This window comes from Bombina bombina, chromosome 1, assembly GCF_027579735.1.
Source record: "Bombina bombina isolate aBomBom1 chromosome 1, aBomBom1.pri, whole genome shotgun sequence".
Classification (NCBI taxonomy): domain Eukaryota; kingdom Metazoa; phylum Chordata; class Amphibia; order Anura; family Bombinatoridae; genus Bombina; species Bombina bombina.
The window spans coordinates 139,516,036-139,533,983 of record NC_069499.1 but is presented as its reverse complement, the minus strand read 5'-3'; positions in this window follow the sequence as shown (position 1 = coordinate 139,533,983).

Sequence of the window (17,948 nt, the reverse complement as noted above, 5' to 3'; positions counted from 1 at the left end):
AAATTACATAGATTAACCTGGCATCCAATAACTAATTTTTAAAAATTATCAAGTTAAATGACCTACCATTCATAAATGTAATAATTTAAATAATTTCTATTAATTTTTTTAGATACCAAAGGAAGATACATGATCTTATACAATTATTTTTACATTCAACAACACTGTCACTTTCATGTAATTGAACCACTTCACCTTATTATATGTTAAACAAAAAATTATTTTACTACATATCCTAAATAATTGTAATATATACATTTTCAATATAAAAGCATTGAACAATCTGACTCCCCAATTAATGTTATAAAATATATATTTATATTCTCGGAAGCATTTTATTTTCTAATATTAAAGCATTATTTTATCTTATGCATGTGCTTGTCAAATAGCCAACTACCAGTCATGGGAGTCCAAGTTTGATTTATTTACAGATTATATTGATATTTAGTAGAATCTGTTCAAAATAATGTATTTAATAATAAAATGTTTAGTATTAACATGTCAAAATATAATTAATCAAAAAAAATTAAATATTCCTGGAAGTCATCAGATGCCAATCTGAAAAGAAAAATAATAAAAATGGAACAAAGTTAATACACACGTTGTCAAATATTCATAAAATACATTTAAAATCATATGGTGTCTATGCTCTAACTTTGATCAACATTTTTTAAAGATAATCATTAAATTGATTTAAAATTAATGAAATACATACACCATTATATTGTTGATTAAAAATTAAATTTAAATATCCAAAATTCAAATTATACATAATAATGTATATCACATTTCAACAATATATGTATGCTGAACATAAATCTAATATTTCATGTCCATTCAAATACCTCTATATCAACTATAATATGTATTCCTTTTTCTGATTGTGATCCCTAAATATCTAATGATGAAATAAGTATGACTAATGTATGTAAGCTAACAATAATCAACATTCTTCATGTGATTCTTAACTAGCATGCACCAACCTGGATAATGCATGGTCTTTGAAAGTCAATTCAGGGGTAAACAGTTGATCTTCAATAGGTGTCTTATTCATCAGTTCATTAAATAGAGGACTGGGAAATACCATCTACAAAATAGAAAATCATCTAAGTGTCTCCAATAGGATGTCTCCACAGCCTTATTCTATCAAATAGTTTGCACTTACCATGTGAACATGTCTTTGTATGGTTTTCAAGGTCAGCAGAATTGAAAGATAATGCCAGACATGATCCCATTGGTATACTTCAATTTCAATCTTGGCTTTTTCCCCACTGTCAGTCTGGGCAATCTTGACTGTCAGGCTTCAAATTGTTCCCTTTCAGTCTTTAGATTAAGTCATCTCCCTAATGTAATAAATTTAATTAAAAAAAAATCATACAAGTGTGTGAATCAGTTCAGTACCCCTCTCCCACCCCCCATTTCATAATAAATATCTGTCACTAGCTTACTAAGCCTGTGTATGAACCTGTGTTATTTTCTAGCAAGTGTGAAGATGAGTCATATTGAGCATAAAAAACCTCTGTGTGACATTGAACCATAGTCATTCTAGAGTATCCCTTTCTGATTATGTACATTTTAAGTAATGTGTAAAAAAAAATCTATTTCTTAAAATGTATGCCATATGATGTTTTTGTGTACAAATCATGCCAGCAACAGTCCAAACATTTCTACTTACCATCTGATGTCCTCTTTAAAAACCAGGTGGCAAAGACTCGCTATAGGACCCAATGCCCAGAGCATCACCTATATTATGAAAATTAAAATTTATTCTAACATTTGATCAATACTAACATGTTTGCACAATTCTCTACTTGTCATTTCCCTAGAGTTCACATCTATTGAAAATACTACACAGTCTAACTTCTATTCTTTACCGTCTAAAGTGGCGGTTGATGACGTCTGCTCTGACATCAAGTCCCTCGTCCTGGAATTCCCCCTCTAGAACAGGATCATCCTCCTCATCTCTGAGGAGGTCTCTGTCCACCGGGACGGCCTGCAGCATCCCAGCCCGCTGTGCAATATTATGCAGGACGCTACAGGCTACAACGATCTTCGCCACCTTCTTTGGGTTGTACTGGAGTGCTCCTCCAGAACGGTCCAGGCACCTGAATCTCATCTTCAGGAGCCCGAACATCCTTTCAACCACCGCCCTGGTTCTCTTATGAGCCCTATTGTAGCGCTCCTCAGACACATCAGTCGGGCTACGCAAGGGGGTAATGAGCCAAGGCCGGCTCATATACCCAGAATCACCTATAAATTTTGAACAGAACATAATTCAAACAGAATACTTAAACTAGTATATTGTTGTATAATTTTTTTTTATTTAAAAACCATAATCCATATTAAAACTTGTCAGAAACATACCAATAAAAAAATTCTATATTATTCTGTATCTTCCCATTTCAGCTAAGACATGCTACATATGCGTATTGTTCTGAAAACAAACCTTGTGTAAAATGCTAAATACATGGTTACATTGCATTCTCTATCTGAACACTTAAGGTAAGACATGCTACATATCTGCATTTAAATAAAAATAGACATTAGCAGAAAGAGACAATGACAGGGTTAAATTGCATGAGATAATAGCTTCCCATTTCAGCTAAGACATGCTACATATGCGTATTGTTCTGAAAACAAACCTTGTGTAAAATGCTAAATACATGGTTACATTGCATTCTCTATCTGAACACTTAAGGTAAGACATGCTACATATCTGCATTTAAATAAAAATAGACATTAGCAGAAAGAGACAATGACAGGGTTAAATTGCATGAGATAATAGCTTCCCATTTCAGCTAAGACATGCTACATATGCGTATTGTTCTGAAAACAAACCTTGTGTAAAATGCTAAATACATGGTTACATTGCATTCTCTATCTGAACACTTAAGGTAAGACATGCTACATATCTGCATTTAAATAAAAATAGACATTAGCAGAAAGAGACAATGACAGGGTTAAATTGCATGAGATAATAGCTTCCCATTTCAGCTAAGACATGCTACATATGCGTATTGTTCTGAAAACAAACCTTGTGTAAAATGCTAAATACATGGTTACATTGCATTCTCTATCTGAACACTTAAGGTAAGACATGCTACATATCTGCATTTAAATAAAAATAGACATTAGCAGAAAGAGACAATGACAGGGTTAAATTGCATGAGATAATAGCTTCCCATTTCAGCTAAGACATGCTACATATGCGTATTGCTCTGAAAACAAACCTTGTGTAAAATGCTAAATACATGGTTACATTGCATTCTCTATCTGAACACTTAAGGTAAGACATGCTACATATCTGCATTTAAATAAAAATAGACATTAGCGTCGGTAAATAACAAATGGTTAAATTTAATCCTATAGCTGAACATGACGCTAACAGTTAAAAAATACAGGGCCAATTGTCAACATTATTAACCATGTTGAGCACAAATACTCACCAACGAGATAACCAGGGGGCATTTGTCTTTCCTCAAACTGGCTCCACAGGGACGACAGAGAGAGGATGCGGGCATCATGACAAGCCCCTCCAAAATTCGCATACACATGCATAATCCTCATCCGTGCGTCACAAACATACTGCACGTTGAGGCTATGAAAATGTTTGCGATTTCTGAAGGGCAAGTCATCAATTGGAGCACGCAGCGCAATGTGGGTACAATCTATGGCTCCCAAGACATTGGGCAATTGAGCAATATCAAAGAATTCCCGCTTCAGGCGCCTCCAATCACCATCATTCTGTGGGAATCCTATGTATTGCTTACTGATACGTACCATGGCGTCCAGAAAGTTATCAAACACCCCAGAGAATGTACCTTGAGCCAGGCCATGCATGTACAGTTCTCCGGATTGAAAACTCCCGGAGGCCAGGACGTATAGACAACTTAGCATCTTACTCATGGGGGGAACAGCAGTCCTTATTTGTATACGTGGCTCCAAATGAGGTTTAAGAAGCTCGTAAAGGCCAATGAGCTGTTCGCGATCGAGCCGATACTTATCAAAAACCTCAAAGTCACTCATGTTTTCCAAGGTGGGTCTCACCCTGTAGACACGAGGACCCCGAACCAGACGACCCCTTCGTCTCGGTCTGAGCCGCCGAGGCTGCCTGATTCGACCAACAGCTAGTTCGCCAATAGCAGCACCAGCAGTGTCTACCATGTCATCGTCATCCATCTTTCAAAACAGCGTAACAAGGTAAGCACTTGATCTGATGTGGATCACAAGTGATGCATTGGCCATGTTGTTTGGGGGATTTATAGTACAATTAGTCCAATGGTATTGAGTTTGTAATGATTGCTGATTGTATTCACCTGTTTGTATGTGAGCGGCGCGAATGCTTTCACAGTGGGCGTTTATTTGTTGTTTGCTGAAATGTTAGTTTCAAACAATGATTCTCAATGTGAAAGTGTCAAATATCACACATACAGTGCATGTTTGTAATGTTTGTTCATATGCGTAATAAATATTTCTTAAACGTGATCTTATAGTAACAAGCACACGTCCAGGCTAACATGAATGAAAGTGCATAGTTGTGTATAATGTGCATCGAATGTGATCGATCAATGTTGCTGCAACATTGTTTGTAAACGATAAAGTAACATCTGTAGTATTGTATATATAAGTGATTTCAGAGCTGTCAATATTGTATTGGTCCCTTTAAAATCGCAATAATAATTCAGAACTTCCCGTCTGCCATCTGTAGTATTATATATATAAGTGATTTCAGAGCTGTCAATATTGTATGCGTCCCTTTAAAATCGCAATAATAATTCAGAACTTCCCGTCTGCCATCTGTAGTATTATATATATAAGTGATTGCCGAGCTGTCAATATTGTATGCGTCCCTTTAAAATCGCAATAATAATTCCGAACTTCCCGTCTGCCATCTGTAGTATTGTATATATAAGTGATTGCCGAGATGTCAATATTATATGCGTCCCTTTAAAATCGCAATAATAATTCCGAACTTCCCGTCTGCCATCTGTAGTATTGTATATATATATAAGTGATTGCCGAGCAGTCAATATTGTATGCGTCCCTTTAAAATCGCACTAATACTGAATAACTTCCGGCTGTCATCTGTAGTATTGTATATATAAGTGATTGCCGAGCTGTCAATACTGTATGCGTCCCTTTAAAATCGTACTAATACTGAATAACTTCCGGCTGTCATCTGTAGTATTGTATATATAAGTGATTGCCGAGCTGTCAATACTGTATGCGTCCCTTTAAAATCGCACTAATACTGAATAACTTCCGGCTGTCATCTGTAGTATTGTATATATAAGTGATTGCCGAGATGTCAATATTGTATGCGTCCCTTTAAAATCGCAATAATAATTCCGAACTTCCCGTCTGCCATCTGTAGTATTGTATATATAAGTGATTGCCGAGATGTGAATATTGTATGCGTCCCATTCAAATCGCCATAAAAAATCAGAACTTCCGGCTGTCATCTGTAGTATTGTATATATAAGTGATTGCCGAGATGTGAATATTGTATGCGTCCCATTCAAATCGCCATAAAAAATCAGAACTTCCGGCTGTCATCTGTAGTATTGTATATATAAGTGATTTTAGATCTGACAATATTGTATGCGTGCCATAAAAATTGCACTAATACTGAATAACTTCCGGCTGTCATCTGTAGTATTATATATATAAGTGATTTGCGATCTGACAATATTTCTTAATTGTCCCATTGAAATCTCCCTAATAATGCTGTTCCAAACAGTTGTTTACGTATATGTAGTATTGTAGTATTGAGTGTTAAAGTTCCTAAAGGGGCGGTACAGTGGTGAATCTGTGATGTGTATGGTTGAATCTTGTAATGACGTCATGATATTATTAACCTGCCTATGTAGTTGTGAAATCCTCATTGTGTTGTTGTATTTGACTACATTGTTATTGTGTGCTGAATAAAATATAAATGTGTGCTTTGTGGTTGCGTCATGGGTGATACGTGTTATGTACATATACGTATATATTGTGATTGTGTCCCACATATGCTGACTTCTATATAGCGGTCTGGCATTGTTGTTCCTTCCCATAAAGTGACATCTGTAATCTGGTGTAATGATGTTCTTGTTGTACGTAATTCCTAATGTTTTCTGGTGATGGAATCATGATGTTAAAAGTACAGTAAAATCCATATGTTGTGTTTTGTGATTCCTCTCGAGAATGTAATGTGTTTTTCCCCCATCATTTGAATGCACATGTATGAGTGAATGTTAAAAGTAATGTATGTGCATCCATGAGTGATTATGTGTTAAGCCTATGTAAATATGCAGTTGCTGCAAGCATATGAGTTGAATAACTGAAATGCAATAATAAAGGTAAATGAGAGGTGTTTCCCATTGTGTAGTGTTTGTGAATCCAGAAATGTGTATAGAATTTTATTTTAATTTTAAATGTAATTTTATTGAAATAATAATGTGTTACTAGTGATGTGGATTTGTAGTTGATGTAATCTAAAAGTGTGAAACAAATTTATGGTGTTGTGAATATTTAATAATTAAAAACCATAAGTCCACCATAGGGAAATAGTCATTTCTTGATCTATTTATCATCGCTAGGTCTAACGCATGAAATCATGTTTTTTCTAGCGCTGGTATTTGGAGTTTTTCAGTCTACGCTATTTGCGTGCGTTAGGGAAATGAGGGTTTCGCGTGCACGAGCACGTCTTCCCAATAGAAGTCAATGGAGGCTCTAAAGATTTCTAAATTTTTTTTCTAAGACTGGTTTTCCTCGTAAAGTGAGTGACGTCATGAGCTTGTGTGAAAAAGTAACTAAATCGTGTTCTTTTTGTAATAAATAAAAATTTTGTGTATGTCATGTGGTGTATATTGTTTGTATGCATCGATGAGTGTATGTTTGTGATAATGTTATTAGTTAGATGTAGGTATATGAGGGTCTTTTCCCGTGTGTCAATGTAAGTCAATGGGAAAATGGATTTTTGTGGATTTATTTCAAACACCCGAGATCTCGCAACTTTAATCCTTTGTATTTTAACGAAAACAAAATAAATATGAAAAATAAAGATAGTGTAGTGTTTGTATGAGTGTAAGTGTACTTTGTGTAATATTTGTTTTGTGATTCGTGGATGTTTTTTTTGTCGGTATATGTTTACTACTGGGTCTGAGGTGGCGGTAGAAAGTTGAGCGTTAGGTGTATTTTGAGTCGCGGTAAATAAACTCTAAATACCGGAGTGCGTAAGAAACCAGCGTTAGGAGCCTCTAACGCTGGTTTTCACGGCTAACGCCGAACTCTAAATCTAGGCCTTTGTGTTTCCAAACTGATAGATCATTGGAAATGTCCTTTTTCAGTGCTACATAATTGGCCTCAAATATATCCGAGGTCTCGGCGGTAAGCCTAACCCCAGGTACCTCAGGGAAGTAGTATTGAGGACAAATGGACTATAGGTCTTAAGCCATGTTAAAGTAGCCGGGGCCAGGCCAACGCCCAGTAACTCAGACTTAGTGTTGTTGAGGAGAAAGTGCGATACTTCCCCATATTTGTGAAATTCGCTTAATAAAGCAGGGACAGAGGTTTCTATCTCAGAGAGTGTAAACAAGAGGTCGTCTGCGTACATCGCAATTTTGTACACCTTGTTATTTACATGTACCCCCTGCACCATGCGATTAGCCCTGATACTGCATGCCAACGCCTCTACCGAGATGGCAAACAACAAGGGGGACAGCGAACACCCCTGTCTAGTGCCGTTTGTAATCATAAAAGGTGAGGAGAGGATGTTATTTACCTTAACTCTAGCATTGGGTGTAGAGTATAAAGCGAAGACCATTCCTAAAAATTTCTTCCCAAAACCTATCTTTTCCATTGTACTTCTGAGAAATTGCCAATTTACTCTGTCAAACGCCTTTTCGGCGTCGGTTGACAGCAGTGCCAGAGGAATGGCATTATTTTTAGAGTATTTAATTAACTGTCTCTCGCCTCCCTCCCCGGGACAAACCCTACTTGATCTTGAGAAATCAAGGCCGGGAGAATGGTATTCATTCTGTTCGCCAGAGTTTTAGCCAGTATCTTTACATCAGTGTTCAGCAATGAGATCGGTCTATAGCTTTGGGGGACGTCTGTAGGTTTACCCGGTTTTGGCAGTACCGTTATGTAGGTAGTCAGCATTGATGTAGGCAATGTCTCCATGTCAGGTGTATTATTAATTAAGTTTTGCATGTGAGGAAGCAGAATTGGTAAAAAGGCTTTATAATATCTAGCTCCAAATCCATCCGGACCTGGGCTCTTCCCATTTGGTAGGTCTAACAGTGCAGCCTGTATTTCCTCTTGCGTAAGAGGGGATTCGAGAAACTCTACCGTCTCTCTTGTCAGAGAAGTCATGTGTATTCCTGCTAAATATTCTGTTGTTTTAAGTTTCTCTTGGTTTTCATTTAGTGAAGGGATTGTCAGAGAGGTCTTTAGATTGTATAATTGACTATAGTAATTGCGGAAGGTCTCCGCAATATGTGGGCTATCTTTGTGAACGTTACCGTCTTTGTCTTTAATTGTATAAACATACGCTTTTAGTTGAGAACGTCGGTAGGCTCTGGCCAGTAGTTTTCCCGACTTGTCACCCCCCTCATAATATGTTTGCTTCAAAAGCAGAGCTTTTCTCTGATTCTCTTACTGCAAGAGTTGTTTAAAGTCTGTCCTGACTTGGGTTAGTGCTGCCAGCAAAGAAGCGTCTGTGGGAACCTTTTTATGCTGTTCCTCCAGTCTCCTTATCTGCAAGAGGGTGTGGTTATATTTTTCCCTGGCTTGCTTCACTACTCTACTTTTGTGGTCTATAAAAAGTCCCCTGGTGACACTTTTGTATGCCTCCCACACAGTGGTCAGTGGCAAATTCTCTGACATGTTTAGGGCAAAGTATTCTGTCATCTTGGTGTTAATGTCCTCCACTATAAGTGGGCAGTTCAGTAATGTATCGTCTAAACGCCACATGTATGGTGTGGCTGGGGTATCTGGCCAGTACATCAGGCATGAGACCGGAGCGTGATCTGTCCATGTAATAGAGGAAATATCGCTGTCAGTGACATACTCGATGCCCTGCGAGTCTGTGAAAAAATAGTCGATTCGTGAGTATTTCATATGTGGGTTAGAGTAGTAAGTGAAATCAGTCTCTGCTGGGTGTAAAGTGCGCCATACATCATGTAGTAAGTGTGTTTTCATAGTGTTGTTGATATGTTTTAGAATATGGTGTGAAACACTAGAAACCCCATTAGATGTGTCTAGTCTAGGGATTAGAGGTGCATTGAAATCGCCTCCTAGAATCACAACTCCTCTAGAGAGTTCAAGAAGTCTCGTGGAAAGTGCTCTGAAGAAAATGTGTTCGGTGCGTAAACATTAACCAATGTGACGAGCCTACCATACAGAAGTCCCACCATGATAAGAAATCTCCCTTCCTTATCTCGCTCTACTGTTTGTGCTTGGAAAGGGACTTTATGATGTATGAGTATACCAACTCCATTGTGTTTGTGGGGCCCTGAGGCAAAAAATGCGACTGGGTATCTGTGATTATGCCATTTAGGTTCCTTATGCCTGGCAAAGTGTGTTTCCTGCAGGAAAAACAGGTCTCCCTGTAGTCTGTGTAACTCACGTGTAACTATAGAACGTTTTCCAGGACTGTTTAGTCCTTTTACAGTAATAAATTTGGTCGGGTGTACCCTCGGTTCTCGTCCCGGAGGTGCCATGGGGAAAGGAAGAAAAAAAAAAAGAAAAAAAAAAGGGGGGGGGGGTGGAAAGGTGGGGAGGAGAAGGAAAAATGGAGAGGGCGAGAGAATGGGTAAATAGGAAGTAAGAAGGAGAGAGGTCAGAGGGTCAATATGAGGAAAGGGCTAGATAAGGAGCAAGTTAGAATGTAAAATAATTATACAGTACAGAATACAATTCAAATAAAGGTAAAACAAACTTTGATATAATCTCACAACCACCTGTGGTGCAAACAGTACCAAAGTGTAACTTTTTTATTTTAAGGTAAACTCTAAAGGGAATGTGCCTTTGGCTAGTCTTGTCATAAAAGTAAGTAATGAGCTACATTTTAAGTTGAAAGTAAATAGATGGTATCTAATACCAGTACCAGTTATTAATCTAATATATTAAAATATGTTAGGTGAACCGAGGGGGGGGAGGTGAAGAGGGAGAAAGAGCATAGTGGGTGCCCATGAATTTCAATATGTCTAGGGCTGCTAAAGGCAGCATGACCGCAACCATAATTATCATTTGTGTTCAGCTTCTGAATGAAGTGAGGTCTTCACTTGGGGCATATTTACCTACAGGGGTCATAATATATTAGGGATATATATGACTATCTGAGTAGTAATGAAACATATGTGAAACAGATACAATTAAACATCATATAGTGAAGATTTCTGATTATTAACCATTACCATAGTACCTTAGCAAGCCCCCGGTAATGGTATGGGTGAAAAAGCAGTCCATCATAGCAGTCCCTGCAGAGCAAAAAAAAAAAGGATTAAGACAACTAAACATTATCATGCCTCTATGTTTGCTGCTGTAAATCATCCTGTGGCCTCTCAGGTTGCCGCAGATTATCTAAAACTGGGATTGGCACTCCCAGTGCGGCACAAAAAGTGTCCAAATCTTCTACAGTCCTGTAAGTGGCCGTATTTCCGTTATTGGTGGCCACAATGCAGGTTGGAAATCCCCACCTGTACTGTATTTCTTCTGTTAAGTGTGATCAGTCCACGGGTCATCATTACTTCTGGGATATTACTCCTCCCCAACAGGAAGTGCAAGAGGATTCACCCAGCAGAGCTGCATATAGCTCCTCCCCTCTACGTCACTCCCAGTCATTCTCTTGCACCCAACGACTAGATAGGATGTGTGAGAGGACTATGGTGATTATACTTAGTTTTATATCTTCAATCAAAAGTTTGTTATTTTAAAATAGCACCGGAGTGTGTTATTATCTCTCTGGCAGAGTTTGAAGAAGAATCTACCAGAGTTTTTGTTATGATTTTAGCCGGAGTAGTTAAGATCATATTGCTGTTTCTCGGCCATCTGAGGAGAGGTAAACTTCAGATCAGGGGACAGCGGGCAGATGAATCTGCATAGAGGTATGTAGCAGTTTTTATTTTCTGACAATGGAATTGATGAGAAAATCCTGCCATACCGATATAATGTCATGTATGTATACTTTACACTTCAGTATTCTGGGGAATGGTACTTCACTAGAATTACACTGTAAGAAATACATAAAGCTGTTTAATAACTAGAGATTATGTTTAACGTTTTTGCTGGAATGTAAAATCGTTTTCATTTGCTGAGGTACTGAGTGAATAAATGTTTGGGCACTATTTTTCCACTTGGCAGTTGCTTAATCTGTTTTCTGACAGTTTCTGTTCTCCCTCACTGCTGTGTGTGAGGGGGAGGGGCCGTTTTTTGGCGCTTTTACTATGCATCAAATATTTCAGTCAGCAACTCATTGTATTCCCTGCATGATCCGGTTCATCTCTACAGAGCTCAGGGGTCTTCAAAACTTATTTTGAGGGAGGTAATTTCTCTCAGCAGAGCTGTGAGAATTATAGTTTGACTGAGATAAAAAACGTTTATTCTGTAATTTGTTTCCTGCTTTCAGAATTTGTTATCTTTGCTAATGGGATTAAACCTTTGCTAAAGTTGTGTTGTTTACAAGGATTGAGGCTATAACTGTTTCAATTTATTAATTTTCAACTGTCATAGATCTTCTGTGCTTCTTAAAGGCACAGTACGTTTTAATATTATTCTAATTGAATTGTATTTCCAAGTTGCAAGTTTATTTGCTAGTGTGTTAAACATGTCTGATTCAGAGGATGATACCTGTGTCATTTGTTGCAATGCCAAAGTGGAGCCCAATAGAAATTTATGTACTAACTGTATTGATGCTACTTTAAATAAAAATCAATCTGTACAAATTGAACAAATTTCACCAAACAACGAGGGGAGAGTTATGCCGACTAACTCGCCTCACGTGTCAGTACCTACATCTCCCGCTCAGAGGGAGGTGCGTGATATTGTAGCGCCGAGTACATCTGGGCGGCCATTACAAATCACATTACAGGATATGGCTACTGTTATGACTGAGGTTTTGGCTAAATTACCAGAACTAAGAGGTAAGCGTGATCACTCTGGGGTGAGAACAGAGTGCGCTGATAATATTAGGGCCATGTCAGACACTGCGTCACAGGTGGCAGAACATGAGGACGGAGAACTTCATTCTGTGGGTGACGGTTCTGATCCAAACAGACTGGATTCAGATATTTCAAATTTTAAATTTAAACTGGAAAACCTCCGTGTATTACTAGGGGAGGTGTTAGCGGCTCTGAATGATTGTAACACAGTTGCAATACCAGAGAAAATGTGTAGGTTAGATAAATATTTTGCGGTACCGACGAGTACTGAGGTTTTTCCTATACCTAAGAGACTTACTGAAATTGTTACTAAGGAGTGGGATAGACCCGGTGTGCCGTTCTCACCCCCTCCGATATTTAGAAAAATGTTTCCAATAGACGCCACCACAAGGGACTTATGGCAAACGGTCCCTAAGGTGGAGGGAGCAGTTTCTACCTTAGCTAAGCGTACCACTATCCCGGTGGAGGATAGCTGTGCTTTTTCAGATCCAATGGATAAAAAGTTAGAGGGTTACCTTAAGAAAATGTTTGTTCAACAAGGTTTTATATTGCAACCCCTTGCATGCATTGCGCCGATCACGGCTGCAGCGGCATTCTGGATTGAGTCTCTGGAAGAGAACATTGGTTCAGCTACTCTGGACGACATTACGGACAGGCTTAGAGTCCTTAAACTAGCTAATTCATTCATTTCGGAGGCCGTAGTACATCTTACTAAACTTACGGCGAAGAATTCAGGATTCGCCATTCAGGCACGCAGGGCGCTGTGGCTAAAATCCTGGTCAGCTGATGTTACTTCTAAGTCTAAATTGCTTAATATACCTTTCAAAGGGCAGACCTTATTCGGGCCCGGGTTGAAAGAGATTATCGCTGACATTACAGGAGGTAAAGGCCATGCCCTGCCTCAGGACAAAGCCAAAGCCAAGACTAGACAGTCTAATTTTCGTTCCTTTCGTAATTTCAAAGCAGGAGCAGCATCAACTTCCTCTGCACCAAAACAGGAAGGAGCTGTTGCTCGCTACAGACAAGGCTGGAAACCTAACCAGTCCTGGAACAAGGGCAAGCAGACTAGGAAACCTGCTGCTGCCCCTAAAACAGCATGAATTGAGGGCCCCCGATCCGGGATCGGATCTAGTGGGGGGCAGACTTTCTCTCTTCGCCCAGGCTTGGGCAAGAGATGTTCAGGATCCCTGGGCGCTAGAGATAATATCTCAGGGATACCTTCTGGACTTCAAATACTCTCCTCCAAGAGAGAGATTTCATCTGTCAAGATTGTCAACAATCCAGACAAAGAAAGAGGCGTTTCTACGCTGCGTACAAGAGCTCTTGTTAATGGGAGTAATCCATCCAGTTCCACGATCAGAACAGGGACAGGGGTTTTACTCAAATCTGTTTGTGGTTCCCAAAAAAGAGGGAACTTTCAGACCAATCCTGGACTTAAAGATCCTAAACAAATTCCTAAGAGTTCCATCGTTCAAGATGGAGACTATTCGGACAATTTTACCTATGATCCAAGAAGGTCAGTACATGACCACTGTAGATTTAAAAGATGCTTACCTTCACATACCGATTAACAAAGATCATTATCGGTACCTAAGGTTTGCCTTCCTAGACAGGCATTACCAGTTTGTGGCTCTTCCATTCGGATTGGCTACAGTTCCAAGAATCTTCACAAAGGTTCTGGGTGCTCTTCTGGCGGTACTAAGACCGCGGGGAATCTCGGTAGCTCCATACCTAGACGACATTCTGATACAAGCTTCAAGCTTTCAAACTGCCAAGTCTCATACAGAGTTAGTGCTGGCATTTCTAAGGTCACATGGATGGAAGGTGAACGAAAAGAAAAGTTCACTCGTTCCACTCACAAGAGTTCCCTTCCTGGGGACTCTTATAGATTCTGTAGAAATGAAGATTTACCTGACAGAGGACAGGCTAACAAGACTTCAAAGTGCTTGCCGCACCCTTCATTCCATTCAACACCCGTCAGTGGCTCAATGCATGGAGGTAATCGGCTTAATGGTAGCGGCAATGGACATAGTACCCTTTGCACGCTTACACCTCAGACCACTGCAACTGTGCATGCTAAGTCAGTGGAATGGGGATTACTCAGACTTATCCCCTTCTCTGAATCTGGATCAAGAGACCAGAAATTCTCTTCTATGGTGGCTTTCTCGGCCACATCTGTCCAGGGGGATGCCATTCAGCAGACCAGACTGGACAATTGTAACAACAGACGCCAGCCTTCTAGGTTGGGGTGCCGTCTGGAATTCTCTGAAGGCTCAGGGACAATGGAGTCAGGAGGAGAGTCTCCTGCCAATAAACATTCTGGAATTGAGAGCAGTTCTCAATGCCCTCCTGGCTTGGCCCCAGTTGACAACTCGGGGGTTCATCAGGTTTCAGTCGGACAACATCACGACTGTAGCTTACATCAACCATCAGGGAGGGACAAGAAGCTCCCTAGCTATGATGGAAGTATCAAAGATAATTCGCTGGGCAGAGTCTCACTCTTGCCACCTGTCAGCAATCCACATCCCGGGAGTGGAGAACTGGGAGGCGGATTTCTTAAGTCGTCAGACTTTTCATCCGGGGGAGTGGGAACTTCATCCGGAGGTCTTTGCCCAAATACTTCGACGTTGGGGCAAACCAGAGATAGATCTCATGGCGTCTCGACAGAACGCCAAGCATCCTCGTTACGGGTCCAGATCCAGGGATCCAGGAGCAGTCCTGATAGATGCTCTGACAGCACCTTGGGACTTCAGGATGGCTTACGTGTTTCCACCCTTTCCGTTGCTTCCTCGATTGATTGCCAGAATCAAACAAGAGAGAGCATCAGTGATTCTAATAGCACCTGCGTGGCCACGCAGGACTTGGTATGCAGACCTGGTGGACATGTCATCCTGTCCACCTTGGTCTCTACCTCTGAAACAGGACCTTCTGATACAGGGTCCCTTCAAACATCAAAATCTAACTTCTCTGAAGCTGACTGCTTGGAAATTGAACGCTTGATTTTATCAAGACGTGGGTTTTCTGAGTCAGTTATTGATACCTTAATACAGGCTAGGAAACCTGTTACCAGAAAGAGTTACCATAAGATATGGCGTAAATACCTATATTGGTGTGAATCCAAAGGTTACTCTTGGAGTAAGGTTAGGATTCCTAGGATATTGTCTTTTCTACAAGAAGGTTTAGAAAAGGGTTTATCTGCTAGTTCTTTAAAGGGACAGATCTCAGCTCTGTCCATTCTGTTACACAAACGTCTGTCAGAAGTTCCTGACGTCCAGGCTTTTTGTCAGGCTTTGGCCAGGATTAAGCCTGTGTTTAAAACTGTTGCTCCACCATGGAGTTTAAACCTTGTTCTTAATGTTTTACAGGGCGTTCCGTTTGAACCCCTTCATTCCATTGATATAAAGTTGTTATCTTGGAAAGTTCTATTTTTAATGGCTATTTCCTCGGCTCGAAGAGTCTCTGAATTATCAGCCTTACATTGTGATTCTCCTTATTTGATTTTTCATTCGGATAAGGTAGTCCTGCGTACTAAACCTGGGTTCTTACCTAAGGTAGTTACTAACAGGAATATCAATCAAGAGATTGTTGTTCCTTCTTTATGCCCAAATCCTTCTTCAAAGAAGGAACGTCTACTGCACAACCTGGATGTAGTCCGTGCTCTAAAATTTTACTTACAGGCAACTAAGGAATTTCGACAAACGTCTTCTCTGTTTGTCATTTACTCTGGGCAGAGGAGAGGTCAAAAAGCTTCCGCTACCTCTCTTTCTTTTTGGCTTCGTAGCATAATTCGTTTAGCTTATGAGACTGCTGGACAGCAGCCTCCTGAAAGAATTACAGCTCATTCTACTAGAGCTGTGGCTTCCACTTGGGCCTTCAAGAATGAGGCCTCTGTTGAACAGATTTGCAAGGCTGCAACTTGGTCTTCGCTTCATACTTTTTCCAAATTTTACAAATTTGACACTTTTGCTTCATCGGAGGCTATTTTTGGGAGAAAGGTTCTTCAGGCAGTGGTTCCTTCTGTATAAAGAGCCTGCCTATCCCTCCCGTCATCCGTGTACTTTTGCTTTGGTATTGGTATCCCAGAAGTAATGATGACCCGTGGACTGATCACACTTAACAGAAGAAAACATAATTTATGCTTACCTGATAAATTCCTTTCTTCTGTAGTGTGATCAGTCCACGGCCCGCCCTGTTTTTAAGGCAGGTAAATATTTTTTAATTTATACTCCAGTCACCACTTCACCCTTGGCTTTTCCTTTCTCGTTGGTCCTTGGTCGAATGACTGGGAGTGACGTAGAGGGGAGGAGCTATATGCAGCTCTGCTGGGTGAATCCTCTTGCACTTCCTGTTGGGGAGGAGTAATATCCCAGAAGTAATGATGACCCGTGGACTGATCACACTACAGAAGAAAGGAATTTATCAGGTAAGCATAAATTATGTTTTTGTAGTTTTGCAGTGTAGTGGTAAGGAATTTTAATTTTCTGCGCTTTTGAAGAGTTGCAGGGCACAAATCTGAGAACAACTGAAGTGTGATGCCCACGTGCTGGATTGGATGCTTGTTCCTGCTGTGGCAAAGGATTTCCTCCTTGTCCTTGAAGTTCAATAGTTTAAGGATCACATCCCTTGGAGGTGCTTTTGCCGAGGGTTTCGGGCGCAGGGCTCTATGGGCTCTTTCTATGCTGACCACCGATGACATGGGAGTGCCTTTAATTACGCTAAATAAATCTTGCAAATAGCCTTGTAGTGCAGTGGGGTTAACACTTTCGGGGATGCCCCTAATAAGTAAATTGTTCTGCCTCCCGCGGTTATCCAAATCTTCAATTCTTTCCAGCAGGTTCTGTATTGTATTAGTATTATGTTGCACTTGAGGTATGGTTTCTTTTATTTGATCCTGCATAGTGCTCTGAGAGTGCTCTATATTTGTAACCCTTTGAGTGAGATCTGATACATCTTTGCGTAACTCTCCAAATAGATTTTTTATCTCACTCACCACATCTTTAATGTCCTGTTTGGATGAAAGAGTTTTAAGATCTTCTTTCGTAACATATTGCGTTGGAGGGGTAACCCCCATGAGAGAGTGGTCTTGCTCTGTTGCTAGGGTCAGGTATAAGCGTGGAATCCTCAGAGGTCTGGGGTTCCAGTCCTTTTAGGTAGTGATTCATGTTTCTTGTTTTTGAGCCCTTGTCACCTAAACCAGATTTTTTATGTGCCATAATATCTGTATATTATACTTGAAGCTAGGTCACGTGATGTCTATAGTGTCTATCAATTCAGGTATTTCTTATTTAGTATGAAGCCACTCTGGCAAAAACTCTCCTATACTTATTACACTTCAGGCCCCCTTAAGCAAAAACAGCGATTATTCTTTGGCCCTTTTGTAGGAAAACCTGTAATCAGTATTCCCTCAGAGTGCTTGGACTTTATCCCCGGTATCACCTTCACAATGGCCAGTAAGCACGGCCTTCAGTGTGATATAGAGCAAGAATAGCAGACAGCCCTCTATGCACTTCCCATTCAAACCAGGCCCAGCAACAAGCAAGTTTTAATATCACACTCACCGGGTCTCAGAAGTTCAGGTATCAGTACATCTGTGGTGTGGCCTATCAGCTGTTGCGCCGGTATGAAATATCTTAGCCCCAGCACCTTAGATCTCTTGCGTCTCTTATGCTTTCAGCCTGGAAGATGCGCCTGCACAATCTTCACGCCCTGTTTTCGTTTCCTCTGCCCCTCAAGGGCACTCCGTGTCACTTGCTGTCGGCAGCGTTATGGACTCGCCGCGTGTATATCCGGTCCTGCCGTCAG